At 36.5% G+C, this 23,090-nt stretch overlaps 1 protein-coding gene across 4 annotated transcripts in view; it reads left to right on the top strand.

The window, feature by feature from the left end:
- Window positions 1–23,090, top strand: part of EDA (ectodysplasin A) — a 505,964-nt gene that overhangs the window by 465,452 nt on the left and 17,422 nt on the right. The gene's annotated exons all lie outside the window — the stretch shown is intronic.

The following is a 23,090-nucleotide window of genomic DNA, read 5'->3' on the forward strand; positions in this document are numbered from 1 at the left end:
CAGAGAAAGACAAATATCATATGATTTCACTCATATGTGGAATTTAAGAAACAAAACAGAAGAACATAGGGGAAAGGAAGGGAAAATAAACTAAGATAAAAACAGGGGGGCGGGCAAACCATAAGAGACTCTATAGTTAAGAGAACAAACTGAGGGTTACTGGAAGGGAGGTGGGTGGGGGGTGGGCTAAATGGGTGTTGGGCATTAGGGTGGGCACTTGATAAATCACTAAATTCTACTCTTGAAACCAATACCACACTATATGTTAACTAACTTGAATTTAAATTTAAAAAATGAGGAGAATGGATAAACAAATTGTGGTATAATCATACCATGAACTGTTACTCAAAAATTGTAAATATTGTCTCCAGTAATGTATTTTGACTTCTTCAAAATTTATATATGAAATTTTTCCTAATTTTCTCTCACTTTTCCCTTCTTAATAAATGAAATTTACTATTGACATTTAATTGAAAAAAAAGAGAGAGAGATGTTGGCCTGTAGTTTTCTTTGTTTGTTATGTCTTTGGTTTTGTTATTAGGGTAAGCATTACCTCATGTGATGAGTTAGGAAGTATTCCATCTGCTTCTGTTTTCTGGAGCAGGTTGCAGAGAACTGATATAACTTTTCCCTTAGCTTTTTGGTAAAATTCACCAGTGAAACCATCTGAGCCTGGTTCCTTCTGTTTTAGAATGTTATCAACTGTTGATGCAATTTCTTTACTATATATAAATGGATTAGCATTTATATATTATGCATTCAAATTATATATTTTGTGTGAGTTTTAATAGGTTGTGTAAATTTGTGGGCATGGAATAGTAGTAGTATTTCTAATATTAGTCATTTGTGTCTTCTCTCTTCCTTTCTTGGTTAGCCTGTGTAGAAGTTTATCAATTTTATAGATCTTTACAAAGAACCACTTTTTGGTTTCTTTGATTTTTTTCTATTGCTTTCCTGTTTTCAATTTCATTTATTTTTGTTCTTATTTTTATTATTTCCTCTTCAAATTGCTTTGGATTTAATTTGCACTTCTTTTTCTGTTTCCTAAGGTAGAAGCTTAGATTAGATATTTTCCAAAATAACTTAGCTCTTTCTCTTGTTCTAATATATTATTTTCAAGCTATCTTTGCATTGTTGATTTCCAGTTTAATTCCATTATCATTTAAGAACACAGTTTTTATGATATCTATGCTTTTAAATTTTTTGAGATGCATTTTATGACACAGAGTGTTTATCTTAGCAAATATTCTATGTGAACTTGAGAAGACTGCATACTGTTGGATCAAGTATTCTATAAATGCCGAGATTTAGTTGATCATGATTCTATTCAGCTCAACTGTATCCTTAATGATTTTCTACCTGCTGGATATTTCAATAGTAATTGAGGGATGTTGAAGTCTACTATAATAGTGGATTCATCAGTTTTTGCCTCATATTTTTGGCACTCTGTTATTTGACATATACACATTAAGGATTGCCATGTCTTCTCACAGAATTTGTCTCTTCATCATTTATGTAATTCCCCACTTTATCCCTGATCATTTTCCTTGTTCTAAAGTCAGCTTTGTCTGAAATTTATATATATATATGTAAATATATATGTAAATATGTATGTAAATATGTAAATATATATGTAAATATATATATATATTTCTTTTTGATTATCATTAGCATGGTATAGCTTTCCCCATTCCTTTATTTTTAATCTACCTGAGTCTTTATATTTAAAGTGTGTTTCTTATAAATGACATGTAGTTGTTTCATGGGATATTTTATCTACTGTAACAGTGTCCTTTAACTGGTATATTTAGAACATTCACATTTAAAGTGATTATTGATATAGTTGAAATAATTTCTACTATTTTTGTAACTAAATTTTTATATATCTACAATACTTGCTTACTATTCACTGCCCGTTTTCTTTGTTTTTTTGTCTTCTCCTTTACTGACTTTTCTGATTTTAATGAAGCATTTTATATAATTCCATTTTCTCTCCTCTTTTAGCATATCAATTATACTTCTTTTTAAAAATTGAGTGATTGCCCCAGAGTTTGAAATGCACATTTATGGAGCACATTATAGGTGCACATTATAGCACAGTCAGTTAAGTGTCCAACTCTTGGTTTCAGCTCAGGTCATTATCTCAGGGCCGTAAGATCAAGCCCTGCATCAGGTTTCATGCTCAGCATGAAGTCTTCTTGGAGCTTCTCTCTCCCTCTCCCTCTGTCCCTCCTCCCCACTCTCACTCACTCTCTCCCTAAAATAAATAAATAAATCTTTTAAAAAAGAATATACATTTATGACTTAACCAAATCCACTTTCAAATAACACTATGCCACTTTACTGGTAGTACAGCTACCTTATAGCAAAGTATTCCCAATTCCTCCCCATTCCTTAGAGCACTGCTGCCATTTCTCTTATCCATAAACTATAATCACTAAATACATTATTGTTATTATTTTGAGCAAAATATTATCTATTCAATCAGTTAAGAAAAAGCAAAACAAAAGATTTTATTTTACTTTTATTTATTCCTTCTCTAACATTCCTCCTGTCTTTACATAGATCCAAGTTTCTAACTTATTCATTTCCTTTCTCTGAAGAACTTTTCACATTTCTTACAAGGCAGTCCTACTAACAAAAATTTCCATCAATTTTTGTCCAAGAAAGTATTTCTTCTTCATTTTTTGAAGGCTAATTTTGCTGGATATAGAATTCTAGCTTGGCATGTTTTTCTTTTAACACTTTAAATATTTCACTGCACTATCTTCTTGCTTAGTTTTTTAAGATAAGCCAATGTAATTATCTTTGTTCTCTTATAGGTAAGTTGTCCACCACCACTCCCAACTTCTCTGAATATTGTATCTTTGTCTTTGTTTTTCTGCAGTTTGAATATGATGTGTCTGGGGTCAGCCCTTTGGTATTTATCCTACTTGGTATTCTCTGATCTTTCTGGATTTGAAATTTGGTGTCTGTAATTACTTCTAGAAAATTTTCATTCAATATTACATCAAATAATTCTGTTTCTTCCTCTTTTTTCTCATTCTAGTATTCCCATTATGTATATGTTACACCATTTGTTAATTGTCCCACAATCATTAGATATCCTCTTCCAACTTTTTTATTCTTCCTTTCTCTTTGCATTTTATTTAGGAATTTTCTATTAACATATCTTCAAGGTCCCTGATTCTTTACCATCAAATGAATTCTTTTATAATGATTTTTTTGATTGCCAGAGTTATTTTTAATTTAATTTTTTAAACTAAAATCAAAAACAAAAAAATAGTTTACTCACTTCTGCCCTGCCCCACCCACTGCCCCAATTCTGGCAAGCACCAATTTGTGTCTGGATTTATGAGTTTAGTTTTTTGGTTTTTATTTTTTTAGGTTCTACATATAAAGGAGATCATATGGCAGTTGACATCCTCTGGCTTATTTCATTTAGAATAAAACCCTCAAGGCCTATCCATCTTGTCACAAATGGCAATATATTATTTTTATGACAAAATAATCTATTTTATACACAAACACACCACATCTTCTTTAACCATTTATCCATCAATGAACACTTAGGCTTTTTCCATATCTTGCCTATTATAAATAAATGCTTCAGTGAACATGGGGGTACACATATCTTTTTGATTCAGTGTTTTCATTTCCTTTAGATAAATACCCAAGAGTGGAATTGCTGGATCATATGGTAGTCCTATTTTTAAATTTTGAGGAACCTCGTTACTGTTTTTCATAGGGACTGCATCAATTTACATTCCCACTAACAATGCACAGGGTTCCCTTTTCCCTATATCCTTGCCAATACTTACCAATCTTTTGTCTTTTTTTTTAAAGATTTTATTTATTTATTTGACAGATAGAGATTGCAAATAGGCAGAGAGGCAGGCAGAGAGAGAGGAGGAAGCAGGCTCCCTGATGAGCAGAGAGCCTGATGTGGGGGTTCATCCCAGAACCCTGGGATTATGACCCGAGCTGAAGGCAGAGGCTTTAACCCACTGAGCAACCCAGGCGCCCCTGTCTTTTTTTTTTTTTTTTTTTTTTTTTAAGAGAGCACAAGCGTGTGTATAGGCAGAGGGAGAGAGAAAGAGAGACTCTTAAGCGGGCTCCATGCCCAGTGTAGAGCCAGACACAGGGCTCAATCTCATGACCCTAAGATCATTACCTGACCCAAAATCAAGAGTCAGATGCTTAACCGAGTCACCCAAGCACTCCCAATTTTTTGTCTTTTCGAAAATGACCATTCTGACATGTATAAGGTAATATCCTATTCTGATTTTGATTTGCATTTCGCTGATTAATGATGTAAAGCAAGTTTTCATATGTCTGTTGGCTATCTGTATGTCTTTGGGGGAAATGTATATTCAGATCTTATGCCCATTTTTTAATTGGGTCATTTGGGGGCTTTTTTTGCTATTGAGTTGTAAAGTTCTTTATATATTTTAAATATTAACCCCTTATCAGATAAATGATTTGCAAATATTTTCACCCATTCAGTAGGCTGCCTTTTCATTTTGTCAATGGTTTCCTTTGCTGTGCAGATGTTTAGTTTGATGTAGTCCACTTATTTGTTACTTCTCTTGCTTTTGCCTTTGATGTCAGATTCAAAAAAATCTTTGCCAAGACCTTTTTGTCAAGGACCTGACCACCTATCTTTTCTTCTAGAAGTCTTCTGATTTCAGGTCTACATTCAAGTCTTTAATACATTTTGAGTTAGTTTTTTAACATGGTGTAAGATAGTGGTCCAGTTTCATTCTTTGCATATGGATATCCAAATTTTCAAACACCATTTTTTGAAGAGACTGTCCTTTCCCCATTGTATATTCTTCACTCTTTTGAAAATTATTTCACTATATATGCATGGATTTATTTCTTGGCTCTTTATTCTGTTCTATTTATCTATATGTCTTTTTTTATGCTGATAGCATACCATTTGAATTACTAAAGCTTTGTAATATAGTTCGAAATCAGGGAGCATGGTGCCTCAAGCTTTGTTCTTCTTTCTCAGATTGCTTTGGCTATTCAGGGTCTTTTGTGGTTTCATACAAATTTTAGGATTGTTTGTTCTATTTCTGTGGAAAATGCCATTGGAATATTTGTAAGGATTTCATTGAAATTTTATTACTTGGATAGTATGAACATTTTAATGATATTAACTCTTCCAATACTTGAACATGGTATATCTTTCCATTTATTTTTTTCTTTTTCCATTTATTTCATTAATGTCTTCTAGATTTCAATATACAGGTCTTTTACATCTCTGGTTAGGGATATTCATAGGTATCTTACGGTTTTGGGTGCAATTGTAAACTGTTCCCTTAATACCTATTTCAGATAAACCATAATTCATGTATACAAATGCAACCGATTTGTGTATTGATTTTGTATCCTGCAACTTTACTGAATTTATTAATTCTAAAAAACATTTTAATAGTCTTTAGGGTCTTTGTATATAATATCTTGTCAACTGCAAATAGTGACAGTTTAAATTCTTCCTTCCCAATTTAAATGCCCCTTAACTCCTTTTCTTAAATAATTGCTCTAGCTAGGACTTCTAATACTCTATTGAATAAAGGTGGTGAGAGTGGACATCTTTGTATTTTTCCTGATCTTAGAAGAAAAACTTTCAACTGTGGCCTTTATTATGTTGGGGGTACATTCTCTCTGTATTTACTTTGTTTAGAGTTTTTATCATAAATGGATTTTGTCAAGTGCTTTTTTTGCATCTTTTGAGACCATCTTATGATTTTCCTGCAGTGTATCACATTGACTGATCTACAGATGTTGAACCATCCCTACATCCCTGAAATGAATCCCACTTGATTGTGGCATATGATCCTTTTAATATGTTGTTGAATTTGATTATTTATATTTTGTTGAAGACCTTTGCATCTAATGTTCACAAGGATATTGTCACATATATGTGATCTTTTCTCGTGGTACCCTTGACTGGTTTTAGAATCAGGGTAATACTGACTTCATAAAATAAGTTCCCTCCTCTTGTATTTTTTGGAAGAATTTGAGTATTGATATTATTTCTTCTTTGAGTATTTGGTAGAATCCACCAGTGAAGCCTTCTGATCCTGGACTTCTGTTTATTGAAAGATTTTTTTTAATGGATTCATTCTCCTTACTAGTAATTAGTAAGATTTTCTGTTTCATCATAATTCAGTCTTGATAGGTTGTATGTTTTTAGGAATTTATCCACTTCTAGGTTGTTCAAATTGTTGGTATATAATTATTCACAGTAGTGTTTTATGATCCTCTATATTTCTGTGGTATCAGTTGTAACATTCACCCTTATTTTCTGATTTTATTTATTTGAGTTATCTCTTCTTCTTGGTGAGTCTAGCTAAAGTTTTGTCAATTTCATTTTATCTTTTCAAAGAACCAGCTCTTAGTTTCAGCGTTTCTTATTGTTAATATTTTTTTCTTACTTACATCTACTTTTTTAAGAACAGTTTTGTGTTCACAGCAAGATTGAAGGGAAAAGAGAGATTTACCATATATACTTGCCCCTGCCCATGAAAAGCATTCCCCTTGTTATCAACAATATCCCACCAGAGTGGTACATTTGTTAAAATTGTTGAACCTACATTGACACATGGTATAATCACCCAGCTCATAGTTTACACTGCTGTTGTACATTCTGTGGGTTTGGAAAAATGTATAATGACATGTATACATCATTATAATATCATACTGACCTGAAAATCCTGTGCTCCAACTATTTATCCCTCACCCCCAATTTCTAAAAACCACTGATCTCTACTGCTATGTTGTAGAGTCTGTGTTTAGTTTTGTAAGAAACCACAAAACTCTTCCAAAGTGGCTGTACTATTTTTACATTCCTACCAGCAGTTAATGAGGGTTCTTGCTGTACCACATCCTCAGCAGCATTTGGTACTGTCTGTATTCCAAATTTTGACCATTCTAATAGGTGTGTAGCTTTATCTCATTGTTGTTTTAATTTGTATTCCCCTAATGAGAAATGATATGAAGTGTTTTTCATATGCTTGCTTTCCATCTGTGTATCTTCTTCGGTGAGATATCTTTTAAGGTCTTTGGCCTCTTTTTTTTTAAATTGTTTTGTTAGTTTTCTTTTTTTATTATGTTATGGTAGTCATTATACCATCATTAGTTTTTGATGTAGTGTTCCATGATTCATTGTTTGCATATACCCAGTGCTCATTGCAATACATGCTCTTCTTAATATCCATCACTGGGCTAACCCATCCCCCCATGCCCCTCCACTCTGAAACCCTCAGTTTGTTTCCCAGAGTCCATAGTCTCTCATGGTTCATCTCCCCCTCTGATTTCCCTCCCTTCGTTTTTCCCTACCTTCTCCTAATGTCCTTCATGCTATCCCTGATGTTCCACATATAAGTGAAACCATATGATAATTTTCTTTCTCTGCTTGACTTATTTCACTCAGCATAATTTCCTCCAGTTTCATCCATGTAGAGGCAAATGGTGGGTATTCATCCTTTCTGATGGCTGAGTAATGTTCCATTGTATATAAGGAGCACACCTTCTTTTTTTTTTTATTTCTTTTCAGCATAACAGTATTCACTGTTTTTGCACCACATCCAGTGCTCCATGCAATCCGTGCCCTCTCTAGTACCCACCACCTGGTTCCCCCAACCTCCCACCCCCTGCCCCTTCAAAACCTTCAGACTGTTTTTCAGAGTCCATAGTCTCTCATGGTTCACCTCTCCTTCCAATTTCCCTCAGCTCTCTTCTCCTCTCCATCTCCCCTTGTCCTCCATGCTATTTGTTATGCTCCACAAAAAAGTGAAACCATATGATAATTGACTCTCTCTGCTTGACTTATTTCACTCAGCATAATCTCCTCCAGTCCCTTCCATGTTGATACAAAAGTTGGGTATTGGAATATTACACAGTCATCAGAAAGGGTAAATTCTTATGTGTGGAGTTGGTTTGATTTGTTGTTGGTTCTCCAGTTCTTTAAGGTGTAGAGACAGCTGGTGCATTCTGGATTTTTCAGTTTTTTTGAGGGAGGCTTGGATGGCTATGTATTTCCCCCTTAGGACCGCCTTTGCTGTATCCCATAGGTTTTGGACTGAAGTGTCTACATTCTCATTGGTTTCTATGAATTGTTTAAGTTCTTCCTTGATCTCCTGGTTGATCCAAGCATTCTTAAGCAAGGTGTTCTTTAGCTTCCAGGTGTTTGAGTTCCTTCTGAACTTTTCCTTGTGATTGAGCTCCAGTTTCAAAGCATTGTGATCTGAGAATATGCAGGGAATAATCTCAGTCTTTTGGTATCAGTTGAGTCCTGATTTGTGACCCAGTATGTAGTCTATTCTTGAGAAGGTTCCATGTGCACTTGAGAAGAATGAGTATTCTGTTGTTTTAGGGTGGAATGTTCTGTATATATCTATGAAGTCCATCTGGTCCAATGTGTCATTCAATGCTCTTGTTTCTTTATTGATTTTCTGCTTCGATGATCTATTTCTGAGAGAGGCATGTTAAGATCTCCTACTATTAATGTATTCATGTCACTATGACTCTTTATTTTGATTAACAGTTTTCTTATGTAATTGGCTGCTCCCATATTGGGGGCATAGAAATTTCCAATTGTTAGATCATCTTGGTGGATAGTCCCTTTAAGAATGATGTAGTGTCCTTCTGTATCTCTGACTACAGTCTTTAGTTTAAAATCTAATTTATCTGATATGAGAATCGCTACCCCGGCCTTCTTTTGAGGCCCATTGGCATGAAAGAAGCTTCTCCATCCCTTCACTTTCAGTCTGGGTGTATCTTTAGGTTCAAAAAGGGTCTCTTGTAGACAACATATGGATGGGTCCTGTCGTTTTATCCAGTCTGCAACCCTGTGTCATTTTATGGGTGCATTTAGGCCATTCACATTGAGAGTGATTATTCATAGATATGTTTTTATTGACATCGTGTTATCTTTGAAGTCCTTCTTTCTGTAGATTGTCTCTATATTTCTGTTCAATGCTATTCTTATGGTTTTTTCCTCTTTAATAGAACCCCCCCTTAATATTTCCTGCAGTGTTGGCTTGGTAGTTGCATAGTCTTTTAAGCCTTGCTGGTCTTGGAAACTCTTTATCTCTCCATCCATTTTGAATGTCAGTCTTGTTGGATAAAGTATTCTTAGCTGCATGTTCTTCTCATTTAGTGCCCTGAATATATCTTGCCAGACCTTTCTGGCTTGCCAGGTCTCTGTGGACAGGTCTGACGTTATTCTGATGGGCTTTCCTCTGTAAGTAAGGAGCCTCTTTGTCCTAGCGGCTTTCAAGAGATGGTATCTACAAATATGACTCCTCAATTTGACTACGAGGTGCCTTGATGTTTTCTTGGAATCTATAATCTTGGGTGGAGACCGTTCAGCCTCTAGTACATGAACGCTGGTTCCATTTGCGAGATTGGGAAAATTTTCATGAAGGACTTGTTCCACTATATCTTCTAGAATTCTTTCTTTCTCCTCCCCTTCAGGAATTCCAATAATTCTGATGTTGGAACGTTTCATGGCATCATTTATTTCCCTGATTCTGTTTTCGTGCTGTTTGTCCCAGGCTTCCTCCTGATCCTTTCTCTCTATCTGTTTGTCCTCCAGGTCACTAATTCTATCTTCTGTCTCAGTTATGCTAGCTTTTAGAGAATTTAGATTAGATTGGAATTCATTGAGAGCATTGTAAACCTCATCCCTGGTAGCTTTCAGTTCTGCCCTAATATTGTGAACATCATTTCTGGCCACTTTCAGTTCTGCCCTAATCAATTCTGTTTGGTTATCCATGGCTTTCTCCAACCTAGCTATTGCCAGGATAATTGTTAGCCTGAATTCTCTTTCCAACATATTGTCTATGTTGATAGCCATTAGCTCTGTTGCAGAAGGCCCATCCTCTGTATTTTTCTTCTGTTGGGCTTTCCTTCTCCTAGTCATTTTGGTGAGAGATGACTGAACGGATGTAGCTGGGTGTATCGACCGTGGTGCAGTCAAGGTGCACCCTGGAATGTTTCTGAGCAATCAGGGTTCCCCACCCAAATGAGAGAAAAAAGAAAAGGAAAGGAAAAAAAAAAAGAGAGAGAGAGAGACAGGAAAAAAAGGGAAGATAAAAGAGAAGGTTCAGCCCAAATGGGCCCCAAGGTAAGATTGATGAAGTATACAAACAAAAACAGACAAACAAAAAGACTGATAAAAGTATATGACAAGAGAAATATATATATATATATATATATATATATATATATATATATATATACACACACACACACACACACACACACACACACACACACACACAACTAAAGGAAGAACCTCATCAAAAAGAACCCCAAGTGTAAGATTTATATACTATCAGGGCAAACACAAAAACACAGAAACATTGGTGGAAGAAAAAGATGGGACAGTGGTTATAAATTCTCAGTGTGGGTGAGGAAGGTTGTTTTGCTTCTTCCTGGATGTATCTTGATATCTTTGTTAAAGGACTCAACTTTCCTAAGATAAAGGGGGATTAAAAATCGGTTTAACTATAGGGGTAGCATTGATTAGGGAAAGGGGATTACCTTGAACTTTAACTCTATATGAATATTAGAAAATAAAAATTTAAAAAAATAAACTAAACTAAAATTTAGAAAAAAATTTAAAAAATAGAAATGCAAAAGAAAAACACAGGTATATGTATCAAAAAGTTCAGGTTAGAAGGTTATTATGGAATTTGATGTACTGGACATCTCACTGTGATGGTAAATAGGTTAAAAAATTATCTATATAAAAAAAATGAGCCAGAATAGTGGGAACATGTTAAAAATAAAAGTTGTCCTATGAAGTAGTGGTGGTTGTTCTCTTGTAGTCTTTTTTTTTTTTTTCTTTCCTGGTTGTTTTTCTGGTGGAGGGGCCTGCCACATGGGTTTTCAGTCAATGATGTTCCCTGAGTTAAGTCCTCCCACCCCCCTCAAGGGGGTGGGCTCTGAGGAAACCGGTTTTTTTCAGGCTTTTGTTCTCTGGAGGTTTTTATGTTTGTTCACTTTTTTTTTTTTTTCTCTTGCCTTGACCGCTTTTGATGGTTTTTGTAGGTTTAGAGGAAAGCAAACTGCACCCTGACCTCCCTTTCAGAGAGAAGCCTCAACCTGGTCCCCTGTGGGTGCTGCAGAGCCTATATAAATTCCCCCTTGGCCGCTGGCAGAGCAGGTTCTGAGTCACGGACCCAGGCGGACGCAGGATCTTTTGCTTGTACCCCAAACCACGGCAGCGGTGGCTGTCTGGCAGCTGCAGACTGCCAGAGAGGTTCCAAGCAGTGATTGCACACGGATATTTTCCAGCTGGCCCAGACTGGGAGTGCCTGGTCTTTCTGGGTCTAAGAGTGTTGGGCTTTCGCGCACCTCTCTCAGGGGAGGCTGAGGGGTGCGCGCGTCTCAGGCTCTGTAGCACGGCTATGCATTCTGCCATCTGGCTCCCAGCCCCTCACAGGAGCCAGACCCCACACGTTCTCAGGCACACTGATGGCTCAGGGACCAAGACCTGGTTTCTCCGCCACACTCTCTCTGGCTCAGCACCAGGGGAAGCTGTCCTGGGTCCGGGGACTTAAGCCCCTGTCCCTAGCTTCCCCGATTCCCACAATTTCCCTCCCCTCCCGCGATCCTTTGCTCTTTCTGAGTGCTTTCAACCAGTCTCCAAGTTAATGCTGGTCCCCAGATGCAGGGCACTCTCCTATTAGGGGTATTACTTTCCAATTGGTCGCCTCTGGTGGCTCCCTCCCCCTTTTGTTTATCTTCCAATATCAGTCTGACATTCCCACTCTGCTTTACCTGCCCACTGGCATCTTCTGCCCCTGTAGAGATCCAGATGTGTATAATTCTAACCTCAGACTGATTTCATGGGTGATCGGAGTTCTTTGGTAGGTAATCAGTTCACTTTAGGCTACAGGATGAAATGGCGCCTCCTCCTACTTCCCCGCCATCTTGTCTCCCACACCTTCTTTTTTTTAAGATTTTATTTATTTATTTGACACAGAGAGAGGAATCACAAGTAGGCAGAGAGGCAAGCAGAGAAAGGAGGGAAAGCAGGCTCCTTGCTGAGCAGAGAGCCCAATGCGGGGCTCAATCCCAGGACCCTGAGATCACGACCTGAGCTGAAGGCAGAGGCTTTAACCCACTGAGCCACCCAGGCACACCATGGAACCACACCTTCTTTATCCATTCATCTGTTGAAGGACATCTCAGCTCCTTCCACAGTTTGGCTCTTGTGAACATTGCTGCTATGAACATTGGGGTGCAGCTACCCCTTCTTTTAACTATATATGTATTATTAGGATAAATACCCAGTAGTGCAATTGCTGGGTCATAGAGTAGCTCTATTTTTTTTAAGATTTTTATTTATTTATTTGACAGACAGAGCTCACAAGTAGGCAGAGAGTCATGCAGAGAGAGAGGAGGAAGCAGGCTCCCCGCTGAGCAGAGAGCCTGATGCGGGGCTCGATCCCAGGACCCCGAGATCATGACCCAAGCTGAAGGCAGAGGCTTTAACCCACTGAGCCACCCAGGTGCCCCGGGTAGCTCTATTTTTAACTTTTTTATGAACTGCCATATTGTTTTCCAAAGTGGGTGGAACTTGCATTCCCATCAACAGTTTCTCCACATCCTCTCCAACATTCATTGTTTCCTGCCTTGTTAATTTTTTCCATTCTAACTGGTGTAAGGTGGTATCTTTATGAGATTTTGATTTGAATTTGCCTGATGGCTAATGATGTTGAACATTTTTTCATATGTCTCTTAGCCATTCATATATCTTCTTTGGAAAAGCATTTTCTAATTGTTGAGACTTAAGAGCTTTTTGTGTATTTTGGATAACGGTCTTTTACCAGGTGTTTCTTCCATAAATACTTTCCTCCCAGCTTGTGACTTGTCTTCTTGACATTGTCTTTCAGAGAGCAGAAGTTTTTAATTTTAATTAATCCAGGTTATCAATTATTTCTTTCATGGATCATGGTCCTGTATCAAAAAAGTCATCATAATGCCCAAGGTCATCTAAATTTTCTCTTATATTATCTTCTAAGAGTTTAACAGTTTTGTACTTTAAATTATGTGTCTGATCCATTTTGAGTTAATTTTTGTGAATAGTTTAAGGTTTGTGTCTGTATTCACCTTTTTGTATGTCAATCTCACGTTGTTCAAGCACCGTTTTTGAAAACACTTTTTTATCCTACTATATTGTCTTTATTCCTTGTCAAAGATCAGTTGACTACATTTATGTGGGTTAGAATTTCTTGTTTTATTTTTTCTTAGAGTTTTCATCTCTCTGCTTACATTACCCATTTGTTCTTGCATGTTGTCCAGTTTTTCATTAACACCCTTTTAATGTTAATCATAGTTATTTTAAATTCCAACTCTAATAATTCCAAAATCTCTGCCATATCTGAGTCTGGCTCTAATGCTTGGTTTGTCACTTCAGACTATATTTTTTACCTTCTTGTATGCCTTTTAAATTTTGACTGAAATCCAGACATAACATACTGGGTAAAAGTAATAGAGGTACATAGGCCTGCAATGTAGTATTGAATGTTTATCAGACTAGGAGTTAGGCTGTGTTTACATTTGCTGTAGCTGCGGTGTCAGTGACTAAAATTTCCTCTTTTATTTTTTTGTTTTAGTCTCCTCTTGTTATGTCTGGGTGTCCCTAGAAACTCCTAAAATATAGCATGAAACTTGCAAGGTCTTTAAGTTATAATCTGCTGTTACTATATAGAAGCCCTGTTGATGTGGTGGTAAAATGTAAGTGGAAGGGAAGTATTCTGTAGTCCTATGATTAGGTCCCAATATTTTACTATGCCTTAACTTGGTATTTCCTGTTCCTTGGGTCAGTTAGGCTCTGGTAAAACCCAATCAGTTAGGATCTGATACAATAATTTTCCTTCAGAGCAGTCCTTGTTAAAGAGAATAGAGAAAGCCAGGTACATTTTTAAATGGCTACTTTTCCTCTCCCCTTGCCAGAAATACAAGGGAAATGGTCTCCAATCTTCACAGTGACAACCTGGTAGGTCTATTGAAGGTAAAACTCATGAAAGTTTGGGTGCCCACCTAAGACTGGACTCCCTTGAGGTTTTTCGCTTTTAAACTAGTTCACACTGAGCCTGTAGCAATCTGTCAATTACAGTTTTAAAGTGTTCTTACTGATACTGGCTCCAGCAACAGGCTTCTACTCCTCATAAGCTGTGATTCTGTATATCCATCAGAACAGCAGTTTGCCTTGTAGCCTCAGTTCTTTGATGGATCTAAGAGTTGACTTTAAGTTTGTTCAGCTCTTTTATTTTTGGGAATATGGGAGTGATGACTTTCAAGCTGTTGACATGTCAAACCAGAAATGGGAAATATATAGATTTACTTTTAAGTTTTCAAAACACATCTAGAATAATATGAATCATCCTGAAGTTTCAGTTTATCTTAGAATATCTATAGGTTGTGTGACCTTGTAAATGTATTTATTTATATTTTATTATTTATAAATTTATTTAATACATCTCTTTATCTATAAAATAATAATAACAAAGACTACTTTGCTGGATTATTGTAATTCCTAAGTGAATTATCTAAAACAACTAAGGCTCATGTATATTCAATAAATGTTAGCTGTAGTTATCACATTTTTATCTCCATCAGAACCCTAGACCTTGAATAAAGACAAACTATACAAATGTTCCCTAACTTAGGAAATGAAGAATCAAAAGAAAAGTGTCACTTGCCCTATCATCCTTTTGTGGTTCAGTCAGGACCAGAATCTGACTAGGACTGTTGCTGGCCTTTATGGCCCTGATGCTGTTACAAGACCCCTCCTTCTTAATGTCAAATAGCAAATTCCGTGTTCACCTTGATCAAAACCTGTCAAATCTCAATTGTACTCCTTCTTGGACTGGACAGCTGTCTGTCCTATTCTGATGAATTTGTGGGTTTTGCCTACAAAAAGCATGATGGTTACAAACAGAGGGAATTGGAATGATATAGAAATATAGCCTGTTACCACAGAAGCAGACATGTGTCAGTGGTAGTACTCTGAGTGGGTATGAAAAATGTTCTGAAGTAGAGAGAGAAAATAAATAAATATATATAAGATATATAGAACTCAGTAGAAGCTGCTGTTTTTTTCTGGGTCAAGATAGCCATATCTAACATGAGATAGTTCTAGTTCCCTGGCATTTTCTCTCTTGAAGCTGGACAACTACAGTGGTCTCAAGTGAAAGAAATGGGTATGGTGGCTATAGAGCCAGGGCACTGAGATCCATGTTAAAACTCATAAAAATTATTTACTAACTGTGGTGAGCTATATTAGAATAAGAAAGAAAGATGATGTACTCACTACCATTTGTGAGAAATGTAATACAGTCTAGTGAAAATCTTGTCTATAACTCTTCATCCTCATTTTTTTTCCAAGGGATATGCCAAATAGCCACTGAGTAGAAGCTCTCTGATAGCCCTTCTGTGACACAAGTTGAAGTAGAGAAAGGACAGGCTTTAAGACCTATTGCTCTCAGTATTCTTTATTTCATGGTCATTTGGAAAGTAAAAATTTTAATTAGCTCTTTAGCTCACACTGTATGCTAAAATCTGTACTAAATTAAAGATCTAAACATAAAAGTAAAATCATAAAATAAGTAGAAAAATATGAAGAATTACCTTTATGATGCTGATGTATCCATATTAAAAATGATAATGCAGAAATATAGTTACTGACATAGAAAAAATTTTCTAACATTTTTTACTCTATTTTGCAAAAATACATGTACATATGACTTAAGAAATTTCTAGATACACATTAAGATGTTAATACTCGTTATTTGTGGGTAGTTTAATAAGCTGTTTTGTTTCAAACAAGATGCAACTATATGCTGCCCACAAGAGATTAACTTCAGACCTGAAGACACATATAGACTTGAAGTGAATGGATGAGAAAAAATACCATGCAAGTGGAAGAAAAAAAAAAAGAGCCAGGGTAATGATACTTGTCTCAGACAAAATGGACTTTAAAGATTTTATTTATTCATTTATTAGAGCGAGAGGTCATAAGTAGGCAGAGATGCAGGCAGAGGGGGAGGGGGAAACAGGCTCCCTGCTGAGCAGAGTGCCTGAAGCGGGCTTGATCCCAGGACCCTGAGATCATGACCTGAGCCAAAGGCAGAGGCTCAACCCACTGAGCCACCCAGGCACCCCCAAAATGGACTTTAAAACAAAGACTGTAGCAAGAGGCAAAGAAGGGCACTACATAAGGATAAAGGGATCAATCCAACAAGAGGACTGAAGAGGATATAATGCTTGTAAATATCTTTTCACCCAACATAGAAGCTCCTAAAATACATAGAGCAAATTTTAATAGACATAAAGGGAGAAATTGACAGCAACACAATGATAGTCGGGGACTTTAACACACATGTACATCAATGGAAAGATCATCCAAATAGGAAATCAATAAGGGAATAGTCTTTGAATAACACATTAGACCAGATGGACCTAACAAATACACACAGACTATTTCATTCAAAAACAGGAGAATACAAATTCTTTCTCAAGTGCACATGGAACTTTCTCTAGAATAAATCACATGTTATCCCACAAAACAGGTCTCAATAACTTTAAGAGACTGAAATCACATCAAGCATCTTTTCAGACCACAATGGTATAAACTAGAAATCAATTACATGAAAAAAAAACTGGAAAAACACAAACACATGGAGGCTAAACAACAAATGGGTCAATGAAGAAATCAAAGAGGAAATAAAAAACACCTGGAGGCAAATGAAAATGAAAACACAACAATCTAGAATCTTTGGTAGACAGCAAAAGGAATTCTAAAAGATAATTTTATAATACAGGCCTACCTCAAGAAAGAAGAAAATGTTATATAAACAATCTAACCTTACACCAAAGGAGATAGAAAAAGAAGAACAAACAAAGCCCAAAGCTAGTAGAAGAAAGGAAATATATATTAGAGCAGAAGTAAATGAAATAGACTTAAAACAGAAGAACAGAGAAATGAAACCAAGAGCTGGTTCTTTGAAAAGATATAATTTATATACCTTTAGCCAGACTCATCAAGAAAAAAAAGAGGATTCAAATAAATAAAATTTAAAATGGAGAGAAATAACAACTAACACTATAGAAATAGAAAGAATTGTAAAACAATATTATAAAAAGTTACAATGCCAAAAATTTGGACAACCTAGAAGAAATGGACAAATTCCTAAAAATATATAATCTTCCAAAACTGAAGAGGAAAAAGTAGAAAATTTGAACAGACCAACTAGTAGTAATGAAATTGAATCAGTAATCAAAACCCTCCCAACAAACAAAAGTCTAGGACCAGATGGATTCACAGGTGAATTCTGTGAAACATTTAAGAAGAGTTCATACCTATTCTTCTCAAACTATTTTTAAAGAAGAAAAACCTCAAAATTCATCCTACATACCCACCAATTACCCTGATACCAAAACCAAAAACATTACCAAAAAAAAGAAAAAAGAAAAGAAAACTATAAGCCAATATTTCTGATGACCGCAGATGCAAAAATCCTCAAAAAATATTAGTGAACCAAATTCAACAGTACATTTAAAATGTTGTTCACCACGTTTAAGTGGGATTTATTCCTGGGACACAAAGAGTGGTCCAATATTTGCAAATCAATGTTGTAAATCACATTAACAAGAAGAAGAATGCAAACCATATATGGTAGTAGTCTCAATATGTAGTAGATATAGTAAAAGCATTTGACAAAACACCATATCCACTCATGACTAAAAGCTCACAACAAAGTAGATTTAGAAGAAATATACTTAAACATAATAACAGCCATATATTGAAAAAAGTACAGCTAATATCATTCTCAATGGTGAAAAACTGAAAGCTTCTTCTCTAAGATCAGGAAAAAGACAAGAATGTCTACTTCACCAGTTTTATTCAAGATAGTACTGGCAGTTCTGGCTGCAGCAATCAGAAAAGAAAAAGAAATAAAAAGCATCCAAATCAGCAAGGAAGAAGTAAAACTCTCATTATTTGCAGATGAAATGATACTATATGGAGTCTTAAGGACTCCACCAAAAAACTGTTAACTAATAAGTAACTTCCATGAAGTTGCAGGATACATAATTAATTACAGAAATCTGTTGGATTTCTATACACTAATAATGAAATAGCACAAAGAGACATTAAGAAAACAATTACCTTTACAATTACATTAAAAAAGGAATAAGCTACAGGAATACATTTAACCAAGGAAGTGAAAGGCCTACATTCTGAAAACTCTAAGACATTGATGAAAGAAAGTAAAGACCATACAAACAAATGGAAAGATATAGCATGCCCATGGATTGGAAAAAATTAATATCATTAAAATGTCAATACTATTGAAATTACCTACAGATTAAATACAATCCCTATCAAAATACCAATAGCATTTTTCATAGAAATAGAACAAAAAAATCCTAAAACTTATATGGAACCACAAAAGACCTCAAAGAGCCAAAGCAATCTTGAGAAAGAAGAACAATACACTAGAGGCATCACAATCCCAGACTTCAAGATATATTACAAAACTACAGTAATCAAAACAGTATGGTACCAGCACAAAAATAGATACATAGATCAATGGAACAGGATAGAAAGCCCAGAAATAAACCTATGCTACATAAAGAAAGCAAGAATATATAATGGAGGAAAGACAGTCTTTTCAATAAATGATGTTGGAAAAACTAGATGGCTGCATGCAGAAGAATTAAACATGACCTCGTTCTTATACCACACACAAAAATAAAATTGAAATTGATTAAAGACCTAAATGTGAGGCTTGAAATCATAGAGCTCCTAAAGGAAAATGCAAGCAGTACATTCAGTCTTAGCAACATATTTATGGCTCTGTTTCCTCAGGCAAGGGAAACAAAAGCAAAAGTAAATGACTGGGACTACATGAAAATAAAAAAGACTTTTTCATAGCAAATAAAATTAAAACACAAAACAAAAAGACCAAGTGAAGATATTTGCAAATTATATATCCAACAAGGAATTAATTAAGGAATTAATATCCAAAATATATAAGAAACTTATACAACTTGGAGTCCAGGAAGACAGCAGCAGAGTAGGGTGACCATAGGCTCACTTCATCCTGTGAATACAACTAGATAACTATCAAATCATCCTAAATATCCCAGAAATCAACCTGAAGACTGACAGAACAAACTCCACAACTAAAGGGAGAGAAGAGACCACATTGAAGAAGGTAGGAAGTACAGAGGTGTTGTTTGGGAGAGAAACAGATCATGGCCACTGCAGTGGGTAGGGAGCCACAGTTGCAAAGAATGGCAGGGGACAAACTGACATACTGGGGAATGCAAAGAGAAAATGCATCCCCCATAGCAACTGGCTTAGAAAGTGAGAGGGGCAAAATTTTGTGAGTTCTTGCAACCAGCAGGGCTTAAAGCCTTGAGTTCTAAAGGTCATCAGGCTTGCTCAGAGAGAGCCCAGAGGCATTGGAGCTGCTTTTGGAGAGAAGGCAGGGCAAACAGCCTGCAGACATACAGTGCAGAAACAGAAATCTGAAAAGTACCTAGGGCACACAGCGGGAAGGTTGTTTGCTCATCTCAGATCATGTCCCAGAGAGGTAGCATTAATGGAGATACTCCTCCAGGAACAAAGGAACTGGTAGGCACCATTTCCCTTCCCCGCCCCTCAGCAGAAATACAGATCCACCTGCAGGAATCAGGACAGAATGGACACTCACTACCTAAGTTGCTTACACCAAGACCCAACCCTTGTGCTCTGGTGGAACACCCTTCCTAGTCACACTTGCCTCAGTCCCAGCATGGAGGGCTCCCTCCCCCAGATAGACCAGCCCAAACCCCTGCCCACACCATGTCTCCTGACCCAGGAATTTAGCAGGACCTAAGTTCCAGCAGCAATAGTGTCACTTCTTATTTCACAAGTAGATGAAGCACATGTAGTTAAGACCCACCACATTCAGGCCAGGGACCAAACATTGCCCACAACAGGCAAGGAAATCTTCTGCAGATGAAAGCAGCCAAGACACAACTGCTGAACACACACAGCACACACTAGAGACACTCCCTGTAGTTCTAGGCCCTGGGAAACAGGAAACCCTACACTGTAGGGTACAAGTCCTCTTTTTAAGGCCATTACTGTCCACAACAGGAAAAGTAGCTGACTTTCCTAACACAAAGAAGCAGGCAAGAGACTTAAACAAAATGAGAAGATAGATGAATTTTTCCCAAATGAAAGAACAGGACAAGGTCATGGCCAGAGATCTAAGTGAAACAGATATAATGTGCCAGATAGAGAATTCAAAGTAATGAACATAAGGATACTTTCTGGACTTGAGAAAAGAGTGAAAGACATGAGTTTGACTCTTAACACAGAGATAAGGGATGACATAACATAGATAAAGGGTTCAATAAACAAAATGAGAAACACACTTGATAGAATGAACAGGCTGGAAGAAGCAGAGGAATGAACTAATGACCTAGAAGACAGAGTAGTGGAAAGTAATCAAGCTGAAAAAGAGAAAATTATGAATTATAAGAATAGACTTAGGGAATTCAGTGACTCCACCAAACATAATAACATTTACATCATAGGAGTCCCAGTGGAAGAGAGAGAAAGGAGGGCAGAAAATACATTTGAAGATATAATAGCTGAGAACTTCCCTAATGAGGAAGTAAACAGATATCCAGATCCAGGAGACACAGAGACCCCCAGGAAAATCAATAAAAGCAGATCCACCTAAGACATACTAGAATTATAATAGCAAAATATGGTGACAAAGAAAGCAATTTTAAAGCTGCAAGACAAGTTTCTTCAACAAATGGTGTTGAGAAAGAAGTGAGAGACCTGTACTCTGTTGGCAGGAATGTAAATTGATGCAGCCACTACGGAAAACGGTAAAGAGTTTCCTCAGAAAATTAAAAATAGAAATAACATATAATCTAGTAATTCTACTACTGGGTATTTACCCAAAGTAAATGAACACACAGATTCAAAAACTCCTATGTTTATTGCAGCATTACTTACAGTAGCCAAGATATGAAAGCAGCCCAAATGTCCATCAATGGATGATATGGAATATTATTACTCAGCCAGAAGAAAAATTAGATCTTGCAATTTGTGACACTGCTGGACCTAGAAGATATAAATGCTAAGTGAAATAAGTCAGACAAAGAAAGATAAATGCCATTTTCTTTCACTTACATGTGGAATCTTAAAAGTAAAACAAATGAATAAACAGATAAAAAGCAGAATCAGAGCTATAAATACAGAAAACAAGGTGAGAGTTGCCAGAGAGGAAAGGGGTAGAGAGATGGGCAATATGGGTAAAGGAGAGTGGGAGATATAGGCTTTCTTTTTGAAATGAATAAATCATGGGGGTAAAAGATACAGCATAGGGAATATAGTCAATAATATTATAATAGCAATGTATGTGGACAGATGGTAGCTACACTTGTAATGAGCATAACATATAATATAGAGTTGTTGAATAGCTGTTATTCACCTGAGTTAAAAATAAGATTCACTGAAAAAAAAGTGAAATAAAGCTAGTTTTGTTTAAAAAATAAATTTTTCCTTTTTCTTCCCCCTTTTATGTATGTATGTATGTATGCATGCATGCATTTATATACGTACAATGAGTTGGTTCCTGGTAAACACAACAGAAGTTTAAAAAGAAATTCTAACTTCCCTTTCCCTCTTTTCAGTTGTTGATTTAAGTCACACTTTCTCCAGGAAGTTTGGGTTTGTTGGTTCTTTTCTCAAATAGCCAATATAATTCCTTGTCTCCCCTCTTTGATATTTTTGTATCCAACTGAATGGTCTTTTCAGGTAGAGTTGTTTCCTTATTTACCTTGCTGCCTTCCAGAGGCACGCTTGGTGAAGACTGGTTGCTTGTGATAATCTGATCTCCTCAAAACCTGCTTTGAGAAGGGTGATGTGACAGTGCTGAAACTTTAGGCAGCTGAAATGGTCAGAACCTTGTCCAGGGCTAGCACAGCTGGTCTGTGAGTGCAGTGTCGCTGCACTTTCTGTGACCCCACTGCTCTGCCCTGCGGAGGTGGCTGGCTCGCTGGCTGGTAGCTGGCTGATGGGACTGGGCCTTTCTTCATAAAGCCTTCCTCCAATAGCTTTGGTTTTGGTCAAAGAGGTGGCCCTGCTTATGTTGAGTTGTTCCATCTTTGTAGTATTTGCACAGCTATGCTTCCTTGCCAGAACCCCCATGCACATTATCAAGGACTCTCAATGCCATTAAACACATAAAGGATAAGCAGCAAAGGAAGAAGACAAAGGCTGAGAGGAAGAAAAAGGAGGAGCAACAAGGATAAAACAATGGGGACTGATGACCTTCAGTGCAGCCAGTTGCTGAACCCAACCTAATACATCCCATGTACATAATAATACCTACTGTTACACGTGAAATTTAGCAGGGAAGCTACAAAAATAAAATTCTTTTGCAAGGGAAGGCCAGACAGCCATTTGTTATCAAAGGACCTATGCCTGCCTCTGATAGAGCCTGCTCTTACAGGTAAAGATCATTCTAGGCTTGTTGTAAAAATAAAATGAGATGATAAATGGAAATAACCAGGTTTTATGGGTTATAAAACAATATGCAAATGCTTGGTGTTCTTTTTGTAAGCTCCTGAGGACAATGACAACGGTTTAATGTCCAATAGTATCTTCATGGGAGTTTGGAACAGATTTTAAACACCTGCATCTAAAGAAAATCAAATCCACCTACAGAATGAAGAGAATTGGGTCCCCAGGAGGGGAAACATTTGTGGAAGATCCATAAATTGTGTGTGTCTGGGGAGTGGTTGTCACCTAACCATATAGCAAAAGTTTTCCCATTGAGTATCCTCAATTGATTAGAATTGTTTTCTTTAGAAGCAATTTCCAAGAAAACGCCTGTGATTTCATTGTCAGTGAAACTGTTGACACTTCTTTTTTAAAGTGTCTGTTAACTTATAGTCAATTACATCAGGAGTGCATGTGGTACCCACATGAATGTATTTTGGTCACACTGCTTTAATAACTAACAATTGAAATCACAATAAGTGAC

The sequence above is a fragment of the Mustela lutreola genome, chromosome X (assembly GCF_030435805.1).
Source record: "Mustela lutreola isolate mMusLut2 chromosome X, mMusLut2.pri, whole genome shotgun sequence".
Classification (NCBI taxonomy): domain Eukaryota; kingdom Metazoa; phylum Chordata; class Mammalia; order Carnivora; family Mustelidae; genus Mustela; species Mustela lutreola.